The sequence below is a fragment of the Colius striatus genome, chromosome 2 (assembly GCF_028858725.1).
Source record: "Colius striatus isolate bColStr4 chromosome 2, bColStr4.1.hap1, whole genome shotgun sequence".
NCBI lineage: Eukaryota > Metazoa > Chordata > Aves > Coliiformes > Coliidae > Colius > Colius striatus.
The window spans coordinates 46,224,406-46,240,268 of NC_084760.1; the positions used below are offsets into that span (position 1 = coordinate 46,224,406).

Consider the following 15,863-nt stretch of genomic DNA (forward strand, 5'->3'; position numbering starts at 1 on the left):
CCGCGGCGGCCTCCTCCGACACCGCCCCCCTCGTCCTCCGTGCCCAGCTCCGCCCCGTCCCGCCGGGAGGGAGAGCGGCGAGCGAGCCGGAGCCCCGCAGCCGCGCCGCGCCGCCCAGGCAAGGGGCCCCGGGTGCCCGGGAGCCCCGCAACGGGAACCGGGGCCCCAGCAGCACCCGCCGCCGTCTCCACCGCTCCGGTCACCGCGATCGCGGCGGGGGCTGCTGCGAACCGGCAGCCCCCCACCCCCCCCCGGGGCCGCCCCCGCCGCCTGGCCGGGGGAGTCGCTGTCGCGTTGCCCGTTGAGCTCGGCGGCCTCAGCCCCGGCGGGGGGAGGCGGCTGTCACCCAGGCAGCGGCGGCAGGTGAGTGGCGCCCGGCCGCGCCGCAGCTGGCGGCGGGAGGAGGGAGGGAGGGAGGGAGAGAGGCGGGCGAGCGGGCGGGCGGGTGCGGGGGGAGGCCGGCCGAGGAGCCCCGCTGTCCCGCCGCGCAGGGCGGGGGTGTGTCTGGCGGGGCCGACACGCCGCCCCCGGCCCCCGCCACCCGCTGCAGTCCCCGGCCTGCGAGGAGGCGCAGCTGTCACGGTGGGGGCGGGCGAGGCGGGGGGACGGCCCGGCCCCCCGCCCCGGGGCTGCCATGGCGGCGGGCGGAGCGCGGAGGGGCGCCGCGGCCTCCCCCCCCCGCCTCGCTCCGCTCCACTCCGCTCCGTCCCCTTCGCCTGCCCTCCCTCCCCCTCCCGCGGGGGGCTGAGAAGGGCCGCCCCGGGGGACCGTGCGCGGCGGAGCCTCTCCCGCCTCGAGCCGTTAAATCCCAGCCCTCTCTTTCCTAAATACCCCCACCTTATTATTATTAATAATTTGAAGTTGATAGAAAAAGTGAAAAAGCAGTTTTCCCCATCAACTCCCCTCTCAGTCCCTTACCGACTGGATGATGGCTGAGGGGAGGCAGCAGAGCCGCGGCCAGGCCTGCGGGGGGCCCTCGGACCCCCCTGGGCAGGGAGAACGCTCTGTTTGGTGGCATTTTAGGTGGCAACTCTTTGTCTGCCTGTGGCATCGTGTGTGTCCCGTGATCCCATCCCAGGTGTGTGTGGCTGTGTCCCCCAAAACCACCTCCAAACCCCATCGGGGAGCTTGTAGCTGTCAGAGGAGGCAAATAAGTTCAGGGCTAGGGTGTCTGGTCAAGGATAACTGGAGGCAGTGGTGAGGTACGGGATGGGTTTTGGGGCCTTTGGAGCAGGGAACAGCTACCTGTGTGTGGGAGCAGGCTCCTCAGAGGGGTGCCTGAGCTGTCAGGTTTAGGGGGGGAGGCTCTGCAAGAAGCTGGTGGCAAAGCTAGTGTCTGCCTCCCTGTTCCCAGCGGAGTGCTTTGCCCTCAATTTGCTTCATTTCTCCCTTAGAGATACGGACCAGCAGCAGATTGCCAATAGCCCCAAATACCTGATGGTGCATATGTAAGTGTTAGCCCCGGTTTGTGTGGCAGGGAGGTTGTAGCCTCTGGAATATGACATTTGGTGGTAGAAAAATCTGTTGCGGAAAAGCTGTTTCCTTCCGATGTAGGTTGCTACACACGCTCAAGCCCTCCAGTTTCCTAGGTGTGTTTTGACCTTTCGGTGGTGGAGAACTGGGTCATGCGTGTTGAGTGATGATCTCTGGGTTTATTTTGTACCCGAAAGAGCCTGTTTGCAAAGGTGGTGAGAGGAGCACTGTCTGGGGCTGCTGCTTGCTTTCACTGGGAGCTTAATCAGCCTACAGTAGATGTCAAATTTTCACTACCCAAGTACAACATAGCCAAAAAAGAAAAAGAGTGACACAGCAAAGTACATTAAAACTGGAAATTTGGACTTGTGTGGGTGGTGCTTGTATGTTCTTCTTCCTTGTCTCATGGCTTGTGTTTTTCGTGTTGCTGCTTTAAACTGAAAAAAAAAAGAAAATGGGGTTTGTGTGGGCTGGCAGGATATACTTATATATGTACGTGTGTGTAAAATTTGCATATGTGTGTATGTGTGTGTGTATGTATATATATATATATATATGTATAAAAGGAGTACTATACCCAGTGAGTTCTAGTAGCAAGATGGTAAATTTATATGAACAAAAAAGATGCTTCTTTTACTTTTCTGGAAATGCGCTGTCCCATTGTGGTTTAGAGGTTGTGATCTTTCACCTGCAGCTTATTTCGGTGAAGATATATATTCTCAACTCTTTGTGCTGTGGCCATCAGCTTTGTTACACCAGAGAAAGTGAAAAATACATGTTACATATGGAAGAATAGGTAGTATGTGGTGCATCTCTGGCTTTATACCTAGGTCTCTTGCAGAGCAGCGTGGAGAGAAACATTGTAAACAAGGAAAAAGCTGGCCGCAAAGATACAAATTTGCAGAGAAGCTTGGTGAGTGGTGTAGTATCCACAGCTTTGCAGCGCTGTTTTTGTGAAAATGATTAAAGTTCAAGTTGCCACTTAAGGGGGGACAAACAGCTCTTGATGGTAGATAATAAACAGTAGTAACTTTGGCAATACTGCACCTGGCTCAACGCCGATGGGCATGATGAAATGTTAAATCTCAACTTATTTGCTCAAGATGGGTATCTGTTGTTTGAAACATGTTGCCAAACAATATGGCAGCACAAATCCTTGCTTCCAAAACAAATAGGCTTCCTGAGAAGCAGGGAGGCGGAGGAGGGGAGGGTTAGCTCATCAGAATACAGGCCTTTACTTCTTATTCACTATGGGCCCAACTTTGATTTTAAGCGTGCGTGTTTTCCCCAAGCCTTGCACTCTGATAATGCTCCGAGACATGCTCGCAACTGCATGACTAATTCATACAATTAGTCATACACTTCCACTGTAGATTTATTGGAGCCGGTATCACTGTCATTCTCACATTGTAAAAGTCTGCATTTCAGAACATGTGTCCTCTTTTGACTTGTCTCGTGTCTCTTGGCGTGGTTGTTGGGTGGGCTTTTACAAATATTCGAAGCCTTTGGAATTATTAGGCTTGCTTAATGATATAGGCATATTTTTGAGATCAGCATCTTGTTTCTTGCTAATATGAGGGGGGCTGATTTGCATGAGACTTTGCAGGGATTGTCAGAAATGAAATTGTGAGTGCTGCTACTAAAAATATCCTGTCTCCTGCAATGAATAGTTTACCAGCTGAAAACCAGTATATTTTGTATAAGGAAACTCTTTATATGACGAGTTATTCTTGTTTTGCTTGGTTGACTGTGTTTCTTTGAAGCGCAGTTCTTATCTCTCTGATCAAAGAGAAGGAATAAAAGAATAGTTTTAAAAGTTAGACTCTGCCTTTAAAGACAGGATTTTAAGCAGGAAGGGCTCGGACTAACAGGTAAATATTTTGACCACGTATTCCTGAAAGGCCAAGGTGATGTGTAATACCCCACAGCATGTGACCACTGCTTCTACTTACAAGCTTTGAATTGCTGACAGATACAAATAACCAGTTTTTATTGGCGGTTCTATGTTATTTGTATTGCTGCAGCATCCAGGAACCCTGGGCAGGGACTAGGTTTACAGTCAGGTAGGAGTGATGCAAAAACGGAGCGAAAGTGGACTCTGCTTCCAAAAACTTCCCACCTAAACCTGAAGAGGTAGAGGAATGGAGCTGGGATGGGGAAGCAGTTGGATGGTGACAAGCAGCAGGAAAGTTGGTAGTCACAGCATATTAGCAGCCTCAATGTGGAGTTCTTCGGAATTTTTTTAAAGTAACATTGCAGTGAGCCAGTGTTTTGTGGTCTTTTGGAAGGTGACTGCCTACTGTGGTGCTGCCAATGCCTGAGCCTTCTGCCTGCTTCTGGACTGATCCAGCCCGCTGGGGCTATGGTGGATGAGAGAGGATTCACCAGAGTGGCCCCTCTGATCAGTCTGAGAACAGTCAGGAGCTTTAACCTCTTCCCTTGGTGCAGCAGGATCTGGAATAGGATGTTTGCCTGTAGCTGCAATATTAAAAATTATGGCTTGCCTGTAAACGGCTTCGAACTCTTTGCATACTTAGCCTTTGCACATGTGAGTCAGGGTGATGCTGAACAGGTTTTTACCACCTCAGCAGCATCTCCATGTAAAATTGACCATTTGAAATGCTGTGGCTTGCCGTGGGACAAATTTTAAAGCACTCGGAGGCCTGGTCTAGGTATAAAGGATGTGTCAGCACCATATACTTTACTGAGCTCCTGTCATTTACAAAGGGAAAAAAAAAAACCACTGCTGAACTGGTTTGGAGGTTCTTTAAACCTGAACTAATTTACCTGGCTGGGAATGTAGGTTAGAAACTAGGCTTCGCTTGTCTTTGGGCTAGTGCCAGTATGTTCCACAGGGAAAACACAGGCTAAATAGCTTCTGCGCTGATAATCTTGCAATACTGTTCCTACTGTTTTCCCTGAAAAGATAGTTAAGTTCTCGTGTGATTGACCCAGTTGACTGGGAAGAAACTCCAACGTGTCTCAGCACAAGGAGCAGCGGGATGGTTCTCTTAGATGCCCTTGGGTGAGTGGGGGAAAAAGCGAGGACGGGTTTTTGTGCACAGACTTTGCAGTGAGAATCCTCACCCAAGTTGCTTGGGTCTGAGGGACAAGGTTGTGTGGCCTAAACTAGGTGGATTTGCTAACCAACTTAGGTAAATCTGCACATAGATATTCTTAAATCTGTTTAAACCTGCTTACTGGTTTATTATGTTCTGTAAGCTGAGACAAGCTATCTTGGCAGTTGTGTTTAAACCAGTGTGTGTGTCCACGTGGAGATTTGCCTTGATTTAGTGATTCCAGTGCAAGTTGATGAGTTACAGGAAGGTGATCGAGGAAAGGAAAACTGCAGTGAATATATGTCAGCAGCTTGCAGGCTTGTCTTAGTGAACTCTACAGTATCCATATTTTGCTGCAAGGATCCTCTAAACTGTCAGCTTCTTAGAGGTGGTCAGTGGAGGGGCTCTTGGATGTGTCTGCGTTTTTCTGCAGAGGGAAAAGATCCATAAGCATTGGGTCTTGTTTTAAATGCGTGTCATAAATGTCCCAGTCAATGCTGATCCAGCAATTAGCTATTTTGGAACACAAATAATTAAAATGGCTATTTTGAGGCATTTTATTTATTTTTAATTGTCATGGAATATTCTAAGAAACAAGCTCAAAACAATGTTTCTTTGGCTTAATTTATCCTCCTTTTTAACGTGACATCTGAAATCCCAAGTGTCTCTTTCTTTTCTTTTTTTTTTTTTTTGATTTTCAGAGTGTAAAGACTTCAGAAACAAGGCAACATGCCAGGCCAGGCAAGAAGTAAGCTTGTTTCTGGTATTCCTATGATGAAATAATGAATGAGGAACTTTTTAAAAAACAAACAAATGAGCAGCTTTCCCAGATCTATGGGATTACGATCCTGATTGTCAGTGTAAGGATACGTTTAGATCACAACATTGCTCTGGGATCAGATGCTATTAAATACATCACATCAACACACATCACATGGTTAGATGGTGATAAAGTTGTATGTTAGTGTTTTCTTCTGCCTGAAGCATATGCTGTATTTGGACGTAAGGGCCTTGAGAGGGGAGAGAGGTTCCAGCCCACAGCATGGTGATCTCCTGGCCAGAAGGTTTCAGAAAAATATTTACTGTTTCAATAATAATAATTTTAAGAAGTAGGTATTACAATATTTCAGTAAAACTGTACTGAGAGTTTAACATTGAAAGTTAAATACCTCTTTCTCTTTTATTTTTCCTTTTCTTTTAACATTGTAAAACTCTCAGATTGAAGAATTAGGAGAGGAAAACCTTGGACTTTTCAGACCATTAAATCAGATTCATGTGTAAATTATACAAGAAATCTTTCAGCTAGGGCTGCTTAACATCTCTTTCTTCTTAATTCTTGCGCATACCATACTTACTACCTATCCTTCCGCTCTTCTTCTCTCTCAAAGACCCCTGTATTTTGCTTTTAATCTGATGTTTTATGTCCAGTTTTATCAACATACTTTAGAGATTGTAAACTGAGAGATGAACTATGTAGCGGAAGTGCAAGACAGCCTCTGTCTTTGAAGGTTTTTTTTTAAAACAAAAATCTGACTAACCTGAAAAGGATTTTGACACATGCTTGCAACCAGTGATTTGAAATCACACTGGAAAAATTGTGCATGAAAATAAACAGCTAGCTAGAGTTAAACCTGTCGTAGACTGGGTGTGTAAGCTTGATCCCTTTGTCTTTCATGTGCTCTTAAGTGCGATTGCTGACAAGATGAGTTCTGGGTCTTCCGACTAATCCTGTAAATAGCTGGCAGTTATGCTACCTGTTTCTTTTTTTTTCCTTTTTTTTTTTTATGAGCAGAGATTTCCTAGCAGAGTTTTAACAGGCAAGCTTGGCAGGATGAGTTCACCAGACTTTCTTCTGTGCTCCAGTTGCAAATGGCACTCAGATGAAGGGTGAATACCAGACAAGTATTTTTTAATGATGGAAGATGCTGCATTAGGATTGAAATCATGATAACTGGATGCTCTGAAAAACATTTATAGTATCATAAATGGAAACATCTATATTGGAAACATTTATAGCAGAACCTAAGATTGTGCTGTGTTCTTAAACTTATAAGTTCAAGCTTAAGAATGAAATACTGCATGCACAGTAGTGTTAAGGAGATGAAACCAGCATTTACAGTGTGCTTATGTCTCAGCTTACTGTAAAGTCCCAATGTGTATTGAAATGTAATTAGTGTGAAGCCTAATTTGCTATTGTATGAACAGTTAGAATTCCTTGGAATAGAACCGATGTGTAAAATACCTCTGTTTGGTGTCTCCAAAGGTCATTTTGAGAATGTTGGTTTATGGAATAAGTGAGAGCTGCTGGTGAAGGATCAGTTAAAACACCATGTTATGTGGGTCTCTCTCTGACTCAGAAGACAGGAGTAAGGACTGAAACCAGCTTTGCCTTTGGCAGCATGTAACTCTTGCTTTCTTTTAAATTACAGTTATGAAAATCCACAATTTTAGAATATGCTTTGTATTTATTCTGTTTGCAAGCTTTCTTGGTGCTCTTTCAGCCGTATCCTATTGTCGCAGCAAATATTTTTCTATCAAGGTTGTTTGTAAGTGTTCTTTGTCAGAAGGCTTCCATGTGGATTTTCCCTTGGAGCCTGAAATAGCAACCCCAGATTCATATTTTAGTGTAATCGGATTGCCTTCTGTGAGGAATATCCACTGAAAGCGTAGTGGAAGCTGTGGGATCCCAGCACCTCTGACAGCTAGATTAATAGTTACGTCCTTAACCTTTAAAAGAGTTTACCCAGACTTGACGGAGTTGGCATGAAGGTCTGTGTTTTTGAAGATGCAATGGTGATAATTCCTTTGAAGGCCTGAAATAAATGAAAAAAGCTTTAATGAATTTAAAAATGCCATTGAAAATAGCATTTGGCCTGGGTTTACACTTTTGTTATTGTTGGAAACAATATTGTATATACAAAACTGGCTGTATGGAAAATAACTATCTGGTAAATATACTTTAGCTTCTTTTTCAAATACATTGAAAATGGAAAAACAAACTACCTAAATTCTATTAATGAAATCTGTTTCCATGTGACATAATGTCATAATTTAATATAGTATTCTGTCACTGTTGTGGATGAAATATGCTTCAGTACATCATACATTAAAAAAAAAAAAGATTAGAATTTGGTATTGAATACTAGAACCCAAACTTGGGCAGTTCCATTAAATCAAAAAGCTACTTTGATTATAAAGCTGAACATCCAAAAGTTAAGGAAAACTGGATGCAACTGTAATTATAATCTTGAAGCCACATTTTTCCATGGATTTTCTGACTTATTTACTGTATGGGTTGGACTAACACAGTGGAACAGATTAAGGTTGCACAGATGATCACAAATCTGTTACTCTATAATTTTTAGTGCTTGATTTTTCAACCTACTTAATTTTCTTCTAATGTTTTTAGATGATAAACTGCTTTATGACATTCATTTTTGATATGAATAGAGCATTACACATATATTGGCTAATATTTATAATGCCCCTGCAAGACAAAAAGTATTATTCCAATGTTTTCATTCAATTTTTTCAGGTGAATACAACAGAATCACTGCAATTGGGTAATTTGCCCAAGTAATAGGGTGTTAGTAGAAGGTAAAAGGCACTTGACAGGTTCTTCTCAAGTACCCAGTACACTTGACCGCACTGGATGTACATGTGGATTTATTAAATTGGGTGCAACTTTCCTTGATTTTGACAGCAAACCTCGAGAGATTTGGCTCCAGTTGTCTCAGTGTCATTGACAAGTAGCTCTGATGACAGGTATCTGATGGCTTTCGCTCTTTAGGGCAGTGGTTCCCAAACCATGGCAGGGGTATACTCATAGTACACAGACTGCTTCAAAATGGAGTATTTTGCAGTCTGAAGGCAGTAATTCCTGATCCCTTATGGAATCAAATTATTGTGGGATCCTCTGTGAGGGTGAGTCCTCGTCATGGCACTTGGGAGTTGTCAGTGTGTAGAATCATAGCATTGCAGAATGGTTTGGGCTGGAAGGGACCTTGAAGCCAACTTCCCTGCCATGGGCAGGGGCACCTCCACCAGACCTGGCTGCTCCAAGCCCCATCCAACCGGTCCTTAAACACTGACAGGGATGGGGCAGCCACAGCCTTGCTGGGAAACTTGTGCCAGGACTTCACCACCCTCACAGCTTGGAAGAACTTCTTCTCCAGATCTCATCTCAGTCTCCCCTCTGTCAGTTTGGAGCCATTCCCCCTTGTCCTGTCTCTCCAGGCCCTTGGACCAAGTCCCTCTCAGCCTTTCTTGTCAGCCCCTTTAGGTAGGTTGGTTGGACTGGGTCAGCAGGGCTGGGGATTGCAGAAAGAGAATAAACATTGTTTGTATGTCCAGGTTTGTGGAGAATGTAGTATGTTTTTGTAGGTAGGATGGGGGACACCACCAGGGTTTTTGTTTTCATTTTGGGATGCAGAAAGGTTATCGACCAAGTCCTACCAGGGAGAAATGTCATGCAGCAGAAGGGCAGGAAGAGAGAATCTGGTATGGGAGGCCAAGCATGTGTGTACATCGCTAGAAACGCAGGAACACATTGCTACTGCTGCTGGCTCCAAAAAAACTGCAGCCTTAGTTCCCAAACTTAGAACAGCCCTGCTTGTCACTGCGGTTGTTGACTTGCTTATAGGTGTGTGTGCATGGTGCTACGTGCAAGGAGAGCTGGATTCCTGAATTCCTCCTCTTGCCACAGAATGTATGATTACAGAGATACCGCGGACTTCTTGAAAACAGTATTAAATAACTTCTGAAGGCCCTTTAAGGAGGCATTTTAAAAACAAGAAGCATGCTTTTGCTCTTGGATTTCCTCCTGGATGCTGAAAAATACCTGCATTCGGTAATTCATCCATTTTGCATGCAACTGGCAGGCTGGAAATAAACTCCTTGGGGTTTGTAAAAACAGTTAAATGAATCTAGTTGAACAAGATTTAAGTTTCATTGCAGAGGTTTAAAATGCGAAGGGAAAATACACAGAACAGCCAATAAAAATTTTAAAAAAGCAACAAAACCCCCAAAGAATACGAGTCTGGAAATGTTTTTCTCCCTCTGCACTGCCCATTAGTCTGCTGACAGGGGGGAAACTTTGATGCTAAATCTACTGGAGGTTGCTGCGGTTGGGTGTTGAGGAGCGTAGCAGCGCTGTCAGGGCTGTTGCACCACTCCATCTGCCTCCGGAGTCATGTCTCGCTGCAAATTTCTGCACCTTTGAGAATTCCTGCTTGTTGAAACAAAGCCCCTTGCTGTCTAGAGACTACAGGGAACTTTTTAGAAATGTAAGCAATGTCTCTGAGGAGTACAAAAGTGTTCCCGGTTCACAGATGGGCACAGGCTTGCCCAGCTTGCCACAGAGAAATTCAGAGATCCGGTATTTGACCCTCATATCTGCATTTACTCTTTGAACAGTTGGTCTACAGTGTTTAGATTTTGATTTTAAATTGTCTAAATCCAATATAGCAATATCATTTTAATTTGTTTACTAAGAGAGTTCTTCAGATAGGCCTCCTGAAGTGCAAGGAATAAGAAACAACTGCTACTTGAAGACAGAGGAGCGGAGTATGTTTCAAGCTGTTTAAAAGCCTTCTGTTTGGAGATAAGTGTGTATTTTACATCCCGATCAGCAAGTTATAACGAGATTTAGAGCACTAAATGAGTTCTCTCCAAACCCACCGAATGATGCATATGGCTCAGCGCAGAACTATTGTTCTCATCAGCCCTTGCTGGTGAAATAATTTAGGAAATTGTGATACGGTGCAAACTGGATTTAATCAGCAAGTAGTTTCCACCTTCAGAAGATGACTTAAGTAGATAAAAGGCATTTCTCAATGTCCACAAAGGTTTCTGCACAAGGAAAGTAGCTGTTGTGTTCCTAGCAGCAAAAAAGGGCTATCTGGAACTTCAAACATGTGAACAGGCTGTAGGATTAAGTGTTCTCTGTTGTGATGAGTGCAAGTTATGTCTTCCAAATGCTGGAAATTTCTAAAAGGCTGTTCTGTTTCTCCATCAGCTCAAGATAATGAAAGAGTACAAGCAAGGGAGAGTCATGATGCAAATACAAATATGGAAAGCAGAAGGAGAGCTGCTTCTGTCCTGTTAAGCAGTGAAAAGGAGATGGGCTTTACAAAAATGCTGATAGAATCTTTGTAGATTAATCCATTCATGGCAAGATGATCATTCACCAGCAGGCTGTAGTGGAAGTATTGATCATTTTGACTCAAACATATTCAAAGGATTTGAATTCTTCTTGAGATAGTGGCAGAGGTTCCTTTCCTAATGTGGCAGTTGAATTCAGCTGGTTCTTGAAATTCTTGTGATGTGGTCTCGAGAGCAACACGTAGTCGAGATGTAATAAGACAGATTGGCACTTTGGGAAAGACACCATAACGCTTTGTGAGGGGATTAGGTCACTTGTGTAGAGAGGTCAGGCATCAGTGACTGTAAATTTTTATCATCAAGACTCCTTGTCTGAGCCTTGAGCTCTTTCTATCCACCTGTACACAGCAGATTGTCAAATTCAAAGATGATCTTTCTCCTCTTTTGCAGTTGTGTTTCCAGATACAGCTTTTTTTTTTTTTTTTTTTTTTTCTCCTTGAGTGTTGAAACCAAACTTTGTTTATTCCACGCTCATTTCCTACTTTGCTGTATAAGGCTACCACATACTCAGTTCAAGGTTCCTGAAAATGTTATGAATAGTCTTATCTCTGGAAGCTCCTTCAGTACATCACAGGTTTTGTGTGCCTGGCTATTTTGAACCTCATCCTCATTAAAAAAAAAAAAAAGAAGAAGAAAGAAAAGCCCTTATCTTGTTTTTCTTTTTATCTGAAGTGACCTATGAGAATTCTCATGTAGGAGAAAATGAGTACGCATGTACTCGGAGACGTGGCTGGCTGGTGCACAGGCACAGATTTACTAAAGAATTGCAGAATGGGGAGATACAGAAGCTAGCTGGATTGAAGTCACACGTACTGCTGTCTATAGAATAATTTAATCTGCTTTTTATCATTTTTGGTTTTTTCCTTGTTTATGAGTAGAGCTCTTAGGCCTTGTTTTTAGGACCTGTTTCAGCCACTTATGTTACAAAATGTTAAAAGAATTATCAAAATGTTATCTGTTAAGTCAGCATAGAGGGTTTGAATGAACTGATGACTGCTTTTCTTCAGACTGAGGATATGCTGCTGTTTGCTAAAGAACATTTTCTGTTTCAGTGGTTTGAGATGACTTGAAACCTGATTTTCTTTGGCTTAAGTAATTTGCTTGTCCTCCTTCTTGATTTTACTCTTATCAAAAATTAACAAGTGTGTCACTTCCCTGTATGAAGGATTAATTAGCTGATCGCAAAGCATTTGGAATGTAACTACAAGACATTACTAAGGGAATTTAAACTAAATTCCTCACTTTTTAAAGGGGAAGAAGTTGAACTTGCCTCCTCGTTCTCCCCTTTGTAAGAGGCTTTGCCCTAACTGCACTTCCTAAGAGTTATCTTCATGCTGCCGTGGGTGAAGACACAGATGGAACACTTCTTACAATCCTTCTGGGGGCTTTTTAGTGTACTGATTGAATAATTCTCCCCCAAAATCTAGTGCTGGTTAGAGAGAAGGAAGTCTCTATAAAATAATGTCTTCACACTTGCCGTGTAATCACAACTGTTCCTGCTGGGCTCCTGAGATAGACTTGAAAAGGCATCTTGACTTGCATTATAGGTTAACCCAAATAAATGTTTAGTAAGTAATAGCAGTAATTAGTATTTATAATGAGGTAGGAACAGGCAACCTGAATTAGCCCAAGCTCCCATTGTGCCTGAAACTAAACAAACAAATAAGCTAAGGGAGGGACTGCCATGATTCAAGTATATTTGTAATTTCTTGTTTTACCTCTGACATGTCCTGTACCGTGATATTTATTACACTTTTTTTTTAGTCATGTAAGCATAATATTTAATAATGTATGTGGCCTGCATTTTGCTTCTCTTTATTCCTGTTGGGTCAGTACACCCAAGCTGTGTTAAAGTTTTGTCTTCAACTGCCTTTGAATTCAAATAGTCCTTGTGGCAAGTAGAAGCAGACTTATGTCACATAAGAACTTATATGGACTATAGTCTTGTTTATTGCTGGCATGCTGGTGATTAAGGATTTTCAGACTAAAAGTGTATCAGCAGTTTTCATAGACATGAAATGTCAAGAAAAATATTTGAGTAAGTTTGGTATATACTTAGAGTAAAAAAAAAAAAAAGAAAAACTGTCTGAAACCCCTGTTTTCTCAAACATAATGTTTTTTTACATTCTCTTCTTTTGCAGCTCTATCTTGACTTTACTGATAGCACAAATAAATGTTGGACTATGGGTCTTATGCATCTTGACTTTACTGTTAGCACAAATAAATGTTGGACTATGGGTCTTATGCATCTACAACAGTTTACCACAAGTTTTGAGGAAATAATATTTTGAATGTTTAGACTTTTTAAATGAAGCTTACTTTGGGTGAACTGTCTGTGTTCCACAATAGACCCTTAGTGAAGTCAGCCATGAGCTGGGCAAATACAGCCATCACTGTATCCACGTAATTGTAAAATATGGCATTTGTGTTTGTGTTTTAATGGAAATTTGTTCAGTTACTACTTAGGCACTACTTTAATATGTGCTGTGTAAGTAGTGGGAAATATTTTAATAGCCAACTTGAGCATTATTAACTATTTTTCATGTAAGCCTGATTTATTGAAGCTGGTGATATCTATTAAACCACATTTGCTTGCAGCCTGTCCCAAATGAGTAATCTATGTTCATGGCATAGAGGTCTAGATATTTAAGAAGGTATATAAAAACTGTTGCCTGAATAATGTTACTGCCTTTTCAGTGTAGAAAAGCCAGAATTTTTTGCTCCAATCTGGCACTGCTTTGATGCCTGTAAATACTATTGCACAATTCTATATCGTTGTTTATTTGCATCAGGACGCTTATCTGAGAGCAAAGGATGGATTTTGCTTGGTCAGTTGCTCAGTTTTTTCACTCTATGGTTTGATACTTGAGTTGTTGCTCTGAATTTGAAATTCTCTGAATTGCTCCGTTGTTTTTTTGTCTATAGTCCTTGTAGCTAAGGTAGTTGAGCTTCACAATCACTAAATTAATTTCAATTTATCTTTAGAATTTCTTGTGAGATGTGAATGTACTACCGTTTCTACTTGATAGATTAAAAATAGAGAAAAGTCAAGGTGTCTATACAAGCAGACACTGGGAATTAACAGTTTCATACATCAGTTTATTTGGGAGTAATTCTGGTGTGTTTCCATGGTGAAAGTAGCGCAGTTCCCTCATACCACAGAATTACTCTCAGATTCTCAAGGAAAAGTGGTGTGTGTTTGTTTTGTTTTTTTCCAATTTGGCTTAACTGTGTTCGCTCAAGATCTTAGTGGATTTTTATGACAGAGATGAAAGCAGATCTAAGATCTTTCTGATGTGTAATCCCATGTTTTAACCACAAAATGATCCTTTCTAGTCAGCACAGATCCTGGACCTTTTTAGTCCAAAACTTGAGGAGCAAGTCCTGACAGAGTAGCAAAATGTGCTTGCTTTTTTGTAATACTTCTCCCAGAAAATGCACACTTACATATTGAAGAATCTCTGCTACTTATTGAGATGTGTGTATTTAATAATGGTACTTTGAAAAAAGAAATACTGTAATCCTGGAGTTGTGCTCTCTACTTTTATTGCCATGGCAGTACCTAAAGAAGGAATACTTTTTTTAATAAAAGAAACCAATGTTTACTTTTCTTGATGTACTGGCATGATCTCTGGGCGTTGATGGAGAGCTCAAGTTTCTAATGAAGCCATTAAGAGGAAGCCAGTAATTAGTATCTTTTAAAAATCTGGGTTTGCATTTGAATATCCCTTTATCTACAAGTGCACTGAGAGAGGAGGCTGCTGGGTTGGCTTTGACAACTACAGTGGAGAGGAAGAAGTTTCCCTGATGTGCAGCTTGAGGAAAGTTGATCAGCTGAGCCAGTTCCTCAAGGTGTGTGGACTAACCAGCTGGCCAGTGGTTGTAGTTAACGGTTCCACCTTGCTCCTGACAGACATTAGATGACTTAGAAATATTGATTATGGCTGGTGTAACTCTACCAGAGAAGGAGGTGGTGTTACATTGCTCCGTCTTGTTTCAAACTGCAATTTTGCTTTAAAAATCTGTTAAATTTATACAGTATTATTTCCCATTAGACTGTATAACTGATTTCCTCATGCAGCTTGTAACTGCATCTCGAGCAGACCCAAGGGTCAGATTTTTAGCATAGGTTTGTTTTTGGTTTCTTGGTGTTTGTGTTTCTTTTTACTTCAATGGAATAACCATGTCTTAGTGTGGAAGTTCGTAAGCAAAGCCCCACCCCAAGGCTTTGCAATATCATAATTGTGGCACTAGACCTTAATAGTCCTTTTATCTTTGGGACTTCTCTAAGTACTGTTCTTGGGACAGGAACATTGAGGAAACAAGCATTGCTGGATGTGATAGTGCTGTCATAACATAGTACCTTTTCTGTCCTGCCTGGTAAGTCCCGTGTCATGAGTGAAGCATCATCTCCTGAACGAATGGCTTCTATAAGTATTGCAGTTACACAAATGGGTATATTGCTACTGTACAGTGTGTCAATACTGGTATAAACATCTTCATAAACCCCTTGTGTAATCCTCTTAGTCAAGCTGAAAATATGTGGGGCTTTATTTTATTGTTTATGAAGATTTTTATCCTGGGGAAGGTTGTATTTACTTCCAACAGATGCATGTGGTATCCGTCTGTTTTTTTATGTTTTGGCAACATTTGCTTAGGGTATTATACCCTATCAGCATCTCTGTAATTTCTGCTTGGAATGGTTTAAATGACATTTCTGCTCCAAGTGTCGTGGATGTTTATGTGATGTGTAAATAGGTTTTTTCGTGTGTGTGTGTGCTAAAACGAAAAGAATGACGTAAATAATTGATTTTCTTGTATTTGATATTCTACTGAGAAAATGACCCTGGTGTTTTCCTGGGGAAGAGGAGAAGAATTGCTTTGAAGTCCCAGCACAGGGCTGGAGAGAGCTTGGTGGTGCTGCCGGGTGATGAGTCACACTGGTGAGCCAAACTGGTCGGTTCTGGCACGGAGCTCTTCAGTGTTTCATGCTTTGCCTCGTGCTGCCTATTTGCTTTGAGCAAAATGGTGAATTGCACGCAGTCTGAAAGCACGGGGTCATAGAAAAGCCTCCCACTGGAATTAGAAAGGTACCAGTGCTGGCTCCTACCTAATTTCAATTTTGATGCTAAAAAACATCTTTTTAGGGGTTTCTGCACTTAAAAATTT

General features: G+C 42.3%; 1 protein-coding gene across 5 annotated transcripts in view; it reads left to right on the top strand.

Moving 5' to 3' along the window:
* The first annotated feature begins 73 nt into the window (after positions 1-73).
* The window catches only part of NCOA1 (nuclear receptor coactivator 1), a 193,297-nt gene continuing 177,507 nt past the window's right edge, over positions 74-15,863 (top strand). For all 5 annotated transcript variants that reach the window (XM_061990185.1, XM_061990187.1, XM_061990186.1 and 2 more), the window contains exon 1: positions 74-363. The gene's annotated coding sequence lies outside the window, so the exon portion shown is untranslated. The remainder of the gene's footprint in view (positions 364-15,863) is intronic.